Consider the following 12766-nt stretch of genomic DNA (forward strand, 5'->3'; position numbering starts at 1 on the left):
AAAAAAAAAAAAAAAAAAAAAAAAAAAAAAAAAAATCAAAGTTAAAGGAGAGAGATTTATTTTGGCTCACAGTTTCTAGAGGCTTCAGTTGATAGTCAGTGGGTTCCAAGGCAAGGTGGCATAGCAGAGAGATGGCAGAGGAGAAACAGTTCATGGTGGGCAGAAGGCAAAAGGCAGCAAGCAGCAAAGTACTGAAGCAGCAAGCAATGACAACAGTAGCCCTCTCTCTGTCTCTTATACTCTATCCAGGCTACCACCCTTAGGGCAAGGAGCACTCTTGCCCAGGAATCACACCACCATGAATCAATCCTAGCATCACACCCTTAATTCCAGCATCACACATTCTGATCCAGCCACCTCTGAAAAGTCCCACATATGACCATATGAGGCTATAGAGGGACATCTAGATCCAAGCCATAACACCAGGTATGGTGTACATGCATGTAATCACAGAATTCTAGAAGGCTGAAGATTGCAGGTTCAAGTCCAATCTGGGCAACTTACCAGCTTAGTGAAATCTCATCTCTAAAATTTTTTAAAAATATCTTTTTTAAGAGGGACTAAGGATATAGCAGAATGCAAAGGTGCTGGCTTCATTCCCCAGTACTGCAAATCATGATAATAACATATATTCTTAGAAAATAAAAAGGAAGTATTACATCTATAAAATAAGAATAGTATGCTCTAAAAAAAAAAAAGAACTTACAGAAATTTTCAAAAATTGAATTCTTAGAGACCTGGGATTTAGTTCAATGGCACTGTGCCTGCCTCACAAGTGTAAGGTCCTGAGTTCAATCCCCAGTACTAAATAAATAAATAAATAAATTCTTAGGGAAAAGGCTATATGGAAACAAAAATATAAAGCTCAATCAATAAATGTTAAAAGTTGAGGAAATCACCCAAAATATAAGAAAGAAGATAGATGTAAAACAGGGAGGAAAAAGAAGAAAAATAAAGATACTTAAGAGGAAAGCTAGCATCTAAACCAAATGAAGTTCTATATAGATAAGAGAGAAAACATAAAATAATGTAAAATAAATAAAAATAACAGAAAATAAATTATTATAGTCAAAAAAACCACCCAGAGCTGATGTGTGTGAGAAAGAGTGGCATGTTGAGCACTAAAGCCGAGAGCTGGCCCACACCAAGAACATTGCTGAGAGAATCCAGAGAACAAAACAAAATGGTTGATGATGGGTCAGGATCAGAGTGACTTCTGACTTCCCTCCACAACTCTGGAAGCCAGAAGATTATGGAGCCACATGTTCAAACTCCTCAGAGACAAAACTGCCGCCTGGCAATCTCTGCTGTTTTAAAGTCCCTTGTACTTCTGTGACATTGCACTTGCACATTTTTTTTCACAAAATTTCAGTCATTCACATACTACTGTTGGGATTTGGGCAGTATCCACGGAACATGTGTATTAATTTTTTATTTTTTCTCTTAAAATGAGTCACTGTTTTTGTACTTAAATTATTCATAGAATTCAATTTGGAAAAGCAGCTGTCATTTGTCATAAATAGTAACTGTGAAAATAAAACAATAATATCAACTTCTTGCTAGCTCCTGTTGGTTTCCCAAGGCTCTGAGCCTACTTTCTCTGCACTACAGTGGAAGATTAGCACAGATAAGAAAGATGTTAAAGCCCAGCACTGCCTGATATGCTTTTTGATGGAGTCAAAAAGACTGAAACAGACTTGAAAGGACTAATTGACTGGGTGAGTCAACGTTATATAATGCCGCCTCAGTGTACCACCTCCACCCACACCCCTACCATTCCACCAGCTCCTTGTTTTGGAAACGCTGCCCTGAAAGGACACACAAAGGCCACATCCTACTTGCTGGCAAGTCTTAAGCATGACACGGTGGCCCGTGACTCTGTACAGAAAAGCACTGCAGCCTTTAGACCTCTCTGGGCTCAACAACTAGCACGAGGCAGAAGTAACAAACCCTGTTTGAGTTTTCAAAACCTGCCCAGCTCTGCTTTTCAAAGCTTTCAAGCCTTCTTGCAGAAGGGCAGGTTTCCTCTTAGAGGGAAAAAGCAGGGCTTGCTTCAAGCAGCCCCCTCCTGCATCTTCTCCTCTCCTCAGATCATCTTGATATGCCACTTCACAGAGGGACTCATGCCAGCCTGCTCCCTGCAGAGTAGGGTTACGTGAAAACGGCAGCTGCATGGTTCTCTCCAGGCCTCTAGCAACACTTGTGGTTTGTTCTGAGTTAACACAGCCAGAGCTGGTCTCCAGAGACTGAAGACAACTGGTTCCAGTCTTCGATGTACCATTCCCTACTTAGTAGTCCTACACTCCCACAGCAAGCTCTCTGGCCAGGCTGTCAAGTCTCCAGGACTGTGTGCTGCCTGTACTGCACACCCTCCTTGACCATCAAACCATGAGATTGAGATCAGAATGACCAAGGTCTGGTGGCCAGGAGGCCAAGGAGAGGTGTCAGGAGATGCGGTTAGGTTAACTCAGCAAGAAACCACTCTCTTCTCCTGAACCTGACTAAGAATAAACATGTCAGCCAAAGCTTATAACTAGGCCCAGATGAGCTGACCTCCAGAGGCATCTTCACCTGGGTATTTTTCTAACTGTTGAAGAACCATGGAACCTGCGCTTAGACTAGCTCTCATTTTTTTCGATCTATCCTTTCCCTTGTCATCTCATTCTTGTCTGTGATTCACAGAACATCTAACTGATGATGGCTCTCAGACCAGCTTCTCCCCCAAACTCAGAAAAAAGGATTAACCTGTTTACTCAGTATCTCTAGTTGGAATTTTAATCAGCATCTCAAACTTGACATGCCCCAAACTGAACTTCTGCTCGTCTCTTTCACAAATTCTTTCTCCCTAATTATTCTCATCAAAATGGTCACTTCTGGATTCCATCTGTGCAGACCAAAGCCTTGCAGGAACCCTCACCTTTCTTTTTCTTCCATGCCACCCTGCCATCAGTCCAATGAGGGCTACCTCCAAAACATACACAGGCTGACTGTTTCTAGCCACCCCACAGCTACCACCCTGACCTGTTGTGAAACTCTCTACTTTGCCTTTGACCCACTTTGTCTATTTCAGTGCACCAGCCAGAGGGACCCTGTAAATCAGACCTCGTTGCTCCTCTGGCTTCCATCTCATTTGAAAGAGAAGACAAAGTCATCAGAATGACCTGCAAGGCCCAACCTGATCTATGCCCCATTGTCTCTGTGATTTTTTTCCCAGTGCTCTTTTCCTTTCTCACTTGCCCAAAGACACCCTGCTTCCTTACTGTTCATGGAACAAGCCAGGCATTTTCCCCACCTCAGGGCCTTTGCACCTGCTTGCTGCTCCCTATCCCTAGAATGCTCTTCCCTAGATAGTCACATACTGACTCCTTCACACTGATTACGATACAGAGAAGTCCTGGTTCAGAGATATGTCTGGGAGCCATCAGCATATAAATGTGGCTTCCCTGAAAATAAAACATAACTGGAAAATAAGCCCTAGCTGCTCACTACCATGGTGACAGCCAGTGTCATGCAGAAAATTAGACCTCACTAATTCTCTTGCTGGGGCTACTCTGTAAGGAGGTCAGGCAAGGTCAGGCAAGGACAGGCTGATGGTGACTGGCATTTTTCATCTCTAGTTTTCAAGGTTATTTTCTCTAATCATAAAACAATACTAGGTCTTATTTTCAAGGAAATTGTTTGAACCATAAGGCAAGAATGAGATGACAAAGGAAAAGGTTAAATGGGTAAAGGGTACCCCAAAATGAGGGCAGTAATATTTTGCCCTTGCCACCTGTGCTGTGCCAAATTATGTTGCCCCCTCTCAAAATCATATGTTGAAATTCCAACCTTGAGTTAGAATGTCACAGAATGTAGTTAAAGATAGGGTCATGGAGGGAGTCACTGAGGTTTAAAATGAGGTTACAGAGTCCTTATAAAAAGAGAACAAATCTTTAGATTTCAGGGCTAAAACGTACTGAATCTTACACTTTTAAGTTTGTAAATTGTGTGGTGAGAATATTTTACTTCAGTAAAGCTGTCATAAAAGAGGAGGAGGAGGAGGAAGAGGAAGAAGAAGTGGGGGAGGAGGAGAAGAAGAAGGAGAAGAGCCATCTGTAAACCCATGAGAAGAGCCGCAGGAGGACCAGCCCTGCTGATGCCTTGACGGTAAACCTTCCACCTCCAAAGCTGCCCACTGCTGGCTGGTATTTTGTTACAGCCTATGGAGAAGCCTATTTTACCTGCCTGCCCAAGTACAATCTCAAATGCCCCACCACACTTGTTAGTCTTCCTCCCTGCTCTATTTTTTTCTCTTTAGCCTTAAACATACTATAGAGATTTTTCTTGTTTGGTTTGATCACTGTTTGGCCTTCATCATTAGAAAACTGTAACTCCAGCAAAGTAGAGGTTTTTCCTCTGTTTTCTTTACTGTTGTAAGCCCAGACCAGAAGAGAAACCAGCACCTCATCGGCATGTCAGGGTTCTGTGGATGAATGAACCTTTCACCGCTACTCACACTTTCCATGAAGGTCTAGGGGGTGCTGGTCTAGACTGTGTGCTATACGAAGTCTAAAAGTTGGGCATTTTTCACTAAATACAGATATTCCTCATTTAATGACTTCAGACTTACAACCTGTTCTCAGATTTACAACCCACATTTGGAGTCACAATGTAGGAACGTGAGAGGCAGTGCAGCCTTATGATGGTTTCTTCTACCCCTGTATTCTATTCTGTGTGCAAACTCCACAAGTTTCTAGGTGAGTGTGCTGTCCACAGGACACTGTCCGTGATGTGTTCTCAAAAGTGAATACAGCTGTGTTGGAATTAGAGGCTATGGATCCAAATGTTGAACATCTCGTGAAAGTGGAATGGCAAGTGAGTGAAATTTTATGATGCCATCGTGACGTTTATGAAGCAAACAAGAAAGTAACAAAACGGACCACACTAATGGGATTCTTCTTGAAGGCTACACCCAGGACCTCTACTACTAGTTCTTCCATTTCTGTTTCATCATCTCCTTAACCAGGCCTTCTGCATCTCCTGGTCATGATTCTGATGATGACACTGATGGGGACTTTAAAGGATCCAGACTGTAATGTTAGCTTGAATGTCTTTTTCTCTGTACAGTTCTGTACATCTTGCTTATACAGCCTCAGTGTCTTTTTTTGTACAGAATACCTTGTTTATACAGTGCTGTAGGTTTTGCTTTATTGTACCTTACAGTACAATACTACAGTTTTATGTGCTGTTATACATTACCATGTGTAAGAGTTATACACATAAAAGCAAAATCATCAAGTTGGAGTTCCTTGTGATTATTTCTTCACTCTGAATATTATAATTCACATGCTATATACAATTTCTTATTTAGCAACCAATTCATTGAACAGCCCAGTCACAGGAACAGAACTCAGTCATTAAACAAATAGTGACTACATTAAAGTAGAAGGTGGCCGTGGTTTGAGGGAAGGAATCAGGCAGCCAGACAGATAAGTATAGACATAGAAATAAGCAGTATGCCCTCCAGATTCTGTAGGGAACAGACAACATCAAGTGAAAATTTGACATCATCTCATCACTTAATCCTCCCAATCACCTGACATGGTAAATATTGTTACTGTGGTTCCCTTTTGCACAGAGGTAGCCAGGATGAGCATGAGAATGTGATTATGTTTCCCTAGACCACAATATCTCAGAAATGACCAGATCAAGTGCTAAATGAGTCCATTTGGTATCAAAGCCTGTTCTCTTAACCACTACTCCAGCAAGATGGAACTGGCCCTTTGGGGTCTTAGCTCAGTGCGACATAGTCAGACCCCCCACTCCTTGGGCTGTCCTTGGAGCTTCTGCTTTGAGGACTCTCATCCTTTCCAGCCTCTTAGGGAGTGGGTCTACATATATGAGCTTCCATTCTGGAAATGGTGGCCTCCCATTCTCTCCTCTTCCAGGCCCAACTCTTCAGCTCCCAAACCAGGCTAAGAGATGTTATATCAGCAGTCCTTGTCCACCAGCACCCAGGGACTACTGAGCTCGGCCCTCAAGTCAAGGCACCCTCTGTCCTCAGGATGAGCCAGGCACTCATGTCTAACACCTCTGGAGATACAGATACAGTCACAGTGACTCTGAGTAGAAAGGCCCTGCAGTCATTAGGAAATATCACTGGTAATATTTGTGGCTAAACCCAAGTGTCACTGTGAGGAGTGCCAGTCACCAACCACAGGCAATTTTTCAGAGCTGGCACCATCTTTTGTTTGATACCTCTGAGTGTTGGTCAATAGTGAGAATGAGTCACAGCTGCAAGTAGGAAGCAATTCAAGGGGAATCAAAGAATATGTTCCCTCTGGTTTTTCTTTGAATTTAGAAGGGAACAAAGTTTAGTGAGGGCTTCTGAGAGACCAAGGACCTCTCCAGTGTACATTACCTTCCTTACCCTGTGAGGTAGGTACTAATGTCCTTGCTTCACCAATGAAATAACTGAGACTCTGAGAATTGACAAGCGGTAAGGCCCAGTTCAACTGAGTGTTTCCTAAGCACAAACTGAACTTCCTGCTACACAGATAAACCTTATGGGAAGAGATGATCCCCTTTAACTCCAACAAAAAATCTTTATCTCAGGGAAGCCAAGTGCTTCAGATACGTCCTCCATGCAGTCTAAGTTACCAAAACAGCAGCAGCTTTCCTAACTGGGAAGGAGGAGTTTCTGGTGGAGCCAGAGATGGTTCCCCCACCTTACTGCCACATGACATCAGCAAAATCCTTTCTTGTTTTGGAAAACTTCTGCTAATGCCCTCCTTGCACCCAAGAGGTGTTCTTCAAACTGTGAGATTGTTATGACTGGAAGACTGGCTGCTAGCCCAAAAGTGAAGGGTGTGGTGCCTTGCTGCTATGGCTGGCTGCTGGCAAAAATGGGTCAGCTGTAAGAAAAAGGATGTGTCTTGAGATCTGAAGTGGTCTCCAAAGTTAGACATTCCCTATTTCTGCCTGTTTATACCTCACACAAGTGATATCTACATCCCAGTTAATGCTATGAACTCTGTCTGTGAAATGGGAATAACATGAGTCCCCAGACAGGAGGTGTTTCCCACAACAATCTGGTTTATCCTGGCTCCCGGGACCACTGAGGGTCTCCACACAGCAAAGAAGATCCTGTTCTGAAAGGCGGTGTCCAAGCAATCCTTTAAGCTCTTCCTGAAATCATCCCTTAAAGAGAGTCTTTTTTCTTTATAGCTGATTTCAGTTCCTCCAGGGAAATTCCAGCTCATTTTGTTCTTTATGAAGATCTTTTCACAAAAAAATTTAAATATATTCAAACCACATTACTAAATTGGGAAAGGAAAGCTTGTAAAATATTCACTCATGATCCTACCAGCCTACATTAATTTTCGTTTTTCCATACCCCCTTCCAAATTTTAACTGTTTATGTACATATTTACAATACTTATAACCCTAACGTGGGCACTATTTAATACTATTCCCTTCTCACTAAAACTGTTCTTTACACACAAAGTAATTTTTGTTTCAGAGAATTCTTTATTCATGTGCTGTCTTTCCTGTGGAGATTCTTCCTGGAGTCCTTGCCCATGTTTCAGAGAACACAAAATGCATTCTTCTATGGGGTCCGGGTTTGGATGAATTTATGTGTCAACTTCTCTGGATCATGAAGTGCTCAGATTAAGCCTTATTTCTGCTTATGTCTTTGGGGGTGTTTTCAGATGAGATTTGTATCTGAGGCCATCAACCAAGTGAAGCAAATTTCTGACCTCCAAATGGGTAAACATTCAACTCACCCAGGATTTGTTTGCTTGTTTTCCCTTTTTCCAAGCCTTACTGCTTGAACAAAGAAATCTCATCTTGTCTTCTCTAGCTCTCAGGCTGGGGTTTATATTATCATCTCCCATCTCCTCAGGTCTTCAGACCCATGCTAAATTATACTGCAGCTCTTGGGGTATTCAGCTTTCAGACAGCAGACCAACATCTTGTTGGTCTCAAGAATCCCGTGAGCCATTCTTACTTAATAATAAATGTCTGGTGTGTGGATGGACGGATGGATAGATGGGTGGATGGACAGACAGACAGGTGCATCATTTTGGTTGTATATCCCTGGAGAACTCTGCCAAACAGAGGTGTGTGTGTCTGCTTACTGCAGAGATGGAACATACTGACCTAGTTTACTTCATATCATTATATCTCCCTTAAGCCCAACAACACTCATCTGCCATGCACGCCTGAGGCTGTGTCAAGATTTTCTTACCTTTGGGCCTTTTGTTACCAAATTTGGCCTGCTGCCTGTTACACCAATCACTAATGTGGTGAGTTTTTCAAGAGGAAGTCTTTATTTGCTAGGCAGCCAGTATAAGGAGGTGAAAGACTCAGGTTCCAAATCTGCCTCCCCAAGCATAGACTTTAGGGAGATTTATGGGACAAAGAAGCATGGTGGTCTGAGGCATGGGGAGAGGTAACTGGAGGCAGGAAAAAAAAAATAAAAAAATAAAAAAAAAACAGTTGCCTGTGCATGCATAGGATGCAAATATGGAAAACAGTGAAACTACTGTCATCTGAAGGTGAATGTTTCAGCCCTCTGATATCAAAATTCACCCACCAAATACCTGTGCAGCCCAAGTGATGGTCTCAGCTAGTTCATGGTAGAAAAAAAAAGTGTCTTCCAAGTTCCTGTAAAACAACTTAGGCAACTGTTATCATTGTGACCTCTACATCAGAGGTATTTATCTACAGCAAAGCTTGTGGGGATATGCAAGATATGATGAAAAAATACAGTGTGTAACTAAAAGAATTATCACAGTAAAATACAAATTGTCATTAACCCCTGAAAAATACTGTCCCTTGCTTTGAACACATTTATCCCGACACTCACCACTTTCTGAAGCAGTTCTGGAAGTCCTTTTTGTGTGTCCTTAATTGTGTCTGTCATGGCTGACTCAATGTAGTGAATCAACTCAAAATGTTTACCTTTCATGATCATTTCAACTTTGTGGAAGAGCCAGAAGTCACACAGTGCCAGATCTGGTGAGAAATGTGAATGAGACACACTGTCATATTTTTATGAGCCTGCCTTTATGCTGGATGGCACTTGGCAGCAGCATTCACTGAATATTTTTTTTACCACATTTCATGATGATACAACAGAATGGGAGTACTGAAGTGAGTGGGAGTATTATGAGGAGAAATTAATGACAATGTATCTTTTATTGTAATTTTTTTTCAAAATTTAAGTATTCACTGTATTTTTTATCACCTCATGTATTGCTTAGCTAGGTGACCTCTAAAATTGGTGACAAAAACAAAGTGAACTAGAAAGTTTATTCAGGTTTTCCTTCAGTTTCATTTGGTCCCTGGCCTTGCCTCCTAAATGACCTGCATGTGGACCCATAATTCATCTGCTTACTTCCCAGAATGCCCTGACCGTGAACCTTAATGGCTGCTCCATTCCACCTACAGTTGCAGGGCTGTGCATTACACCAGACTCCCTGTCAATTCTTCATGTCAGCACCTGCAGTCTGCACACCAGCCGGTCTACTAAGCTCTGGGTCCGTTTATACTTTGACTTCACTGCAGATGGGACCCATCTGACACTAGTGTCCCTATAGGAGAAAGCCTGTGTTCAGAACACCCTTTCTCCTTAAAATTCTTACCGTTAAATAGCACACAGCCTGTGGCCAGGGGATGAGTTTGCTCTCAGTAACTCTCACTTCCTGTGGCAGAACTGACCTTATGACCTTCCAATATGCTTTCAATTATGGCTAAATAAGAATGAAATATAAATCTCTCTCTGGGAAGATTCTTGAAACTAAAGAATGTTTTACAATGTGAGAAAATTAGAGTCCAAGCCCCCAGAAACAGAAAAAAAAAATGAATGCATACCTGTGTAAAAGAAATGCTGTCCCAGAACCAAAAGTGTATTTCAGTTAATAAGCACAGAACTACACCAAACATAATAACAAACCCTACCACTCCCAATGTTTCTTATATCTGGCTCATGGGAAAAGCCTCCTACTTGCACAAATTCTTATTGGCACTTCAATTTCTGAGTGTCATTGTGTGTCCTTCTACAAACATCAAGGAATGATGAATTTCTGGCAGAAGGCCCTGGGAGAATTTTCAGACATCCTGATGAATGGGGATCATTCCTACTCTCAGGGTTAGACAGCACATCTCAATGCCAAACTCCTACAATTTTTTAATGTCCATACTGACTTTTCCCACCAGCCAGGCATAGAGCCAAGATCATGAGTGAACTGTGTAAGTTCTGCTCCTCTAGAATCAAGTCCAAAGAGACCTGTTCACAGAGGACCTGGGGGCCAGCTCGTACCTGCTTGTAAGAGAAGAGTGCTAAGTTTTTAGGGATTTTTGAGAGCAGATCGCTATCATTTTAAGAACTTGAAATCTGCCATAGTTTTATTATTTACACCACAGAAATTGGAAAATACTAAAAATTAATGTTATTACTAGAAAATGTTAATTAATTTATTATTGTTTATATGTTATTGTTAAACATTTACAACACACTGCTATTTGTAACTGAATAATTAGGGGTAGAAAGAGTCCAAATTTAAGCCAATGTTTAATTCTTCCCAGTAAAGAACAGGAAAGACAGAAACAATGTTTCCTAAAATGGTGAGATTAGGAGGATGGTAGTGGTCACCCTGTGACAATACTGTGACCAAACAAGGTGATAAGAACAGCGCACAGAGAGAGAGAAAGAGACCAAGGTCCCTGCCTCTAGCTTACCATTCTGCAGTACCCCACATGGATGCTACAAAAACAACAGTCAGAGGGAGTAACTGCTTTCACTCCGTGGTCCTGGGAGTGCATCTTCCCCTCTCAAAGATCAAGCATTTAATTTCACCTTGATTTCATCAACTTGAGAAATAAGCAGCTTTAAGAATTTTCCCATCATTTTTTGAAAATAGCTATTTCCTGTTTCCCTCAAGTTTTCCAAGGAGACAGTGAGAGTTGGTCTGAGCAGGATGCCCTCTGCCAGGTAGGGCATCTGCCTCCAGAGCACACGCCAGTTTAGGTCCCTGGAGTCTCGAGGGGTTAACACCAAACACAGATCCCCTGAGCACCCACACATGCTGAGGTAAGGTCCTCAGCCCCCTTCTGTGCCAGATGACCTGGCACAATGTCTGCGAGCTCTGGTGTGGGTCCCCCATGGCTGTAGACACTTAGTGACCACAGTAACCTGGAGGTGCACCAGAGTTCCTGCACCTGAGATCCCTGCATCTCCATCATTCACAAAGGTTCTCAGGAGCTGGGTAGGGTGTAGACTGTTGGCCCTACTTTGTGGCTTGTAGCAGATGAGGTATATAGCAACTTGTCTGAGTTTATAAGAAAGATCAGGCAAACCTGAGCACTTTGGGACTTACAGATTTCTTTTATGGAAAAATAATTGAAAGCATCTCTAAGAATAATAGTGAAGTGTTAATGAGCTAATTAGCGCCAGGGCATTGTTTGCTAATAATTCTCATGTGGACAATACCTGCCTTTAGTACTTAAAAGTTTGTTAGCATGACAGTTAATTAAATAGAATATTAACTATTCAAAAGAGAAAGTTAGGTGTTAGATTATATTGGTAACTTCATGAAAAGATTAAAGGGTATTCTTTAAGAAAAGTACATTTAAGAAAAGTACATTGATGCCTTTAATTCTCATATTTGGAGTCAAAGTAACCACGGTTACTTTAAGCTTGTGTCCCTGTTGTGCAGTGGCTGTGCTTTCAATGCATCCACAATGTCTAGTAGGACAAAATTCACTTCAGTGAAGCTGACCATGCAACTTGGATTTATTTTGGCAAAAGGCAAGCATCATTGAAGAGTATGAATCAGTTTGCTGGTCCTATTCAAGTCAGTGTTAAGAGAATGCTACTGAATAGTGCAAAGTACTTTCTGGTCTCCCAGGGATCTCACTGCTAAGAGGCAGATTATGAGATACTAGAGCTGGGGTGGGGCCTGTGATTCTACATCTCCAACAGGCTCCCAGGTGAATCTTACCCTTTTGGTGCAGGTATTAAACTTTAAACATCAAGGAATTATGCGATGGAATAAGACAGTCAACATGACAAAGTCTTCACCTCTTCAGTGTTTGTAGACACATATGCACAGGCAATTTCAGAATAATGGCAGGTCTATGAAAGAGGTACAAAATGCACTGGATTCTGGGACACAAGAGTCTAACAGCTGGGCGGTAAGGGAGATGTTGCTGGAGAGAAAAGCAGGAGTAGATCAGGATGACCTTGTCTCTTGGGCTTCAGAGTTTAGAATTCACTGGATAAGCAGTAAGGAACCACTGAGGTAAATCACAGAAGCAATGTGCCTGGAGCTGGGCTTAGGAAATCACTCTGGAGCCTATGATGAGGTTGAAGGAGACACCCTTGAGTATTTTCTTTTCAAGACCTATGGATTCTGCATCCAAACTGCATTCTCATTCCCTTCTTTCCATCCCCCCTGATGTCCCTTAGGCCCAACCCACCATCACTTCTTACCAGAAACAATGCAATCACACCTTCACTGCATCTCCAACTTCTAATGTTGCCCTGCACTGCATTTCTAGGTAGCTGTTGGAATTTTCTGTCAAGAAGGTGAATCAGACCATTTCAATCTCCTGACAAACACCCTTTAATTGTTCCCTATGACGCTCTAAATTCCAAAATCCATTCCGTGGCCTAGCATGATGCTACCTCATCTCAGTCTACTCTGCCCTTCACCTGAAATTCTCCAGCTACACCAGCCTGCTGTCGTTCTCCCAACATACTGTGCAAGAACCTGCCTTA

The sequence above is a fragment of the Fukomys damarensis genome, unplaced genomic scaffold (assembly GCF_012274545.1).
Source record: "Fukomys damarensis isolate Sample0158 unplaced genomic scaffold, DMR_v1.0_HiC HiC_scaffold_16, whole genome shotgun sequence".
Lineage (NCBI taxonomy): Eukaryota > Metazoa > Chordata > Mammalia > Rodentia > Bathyergidae > Fukomys > Fukomys damarensis.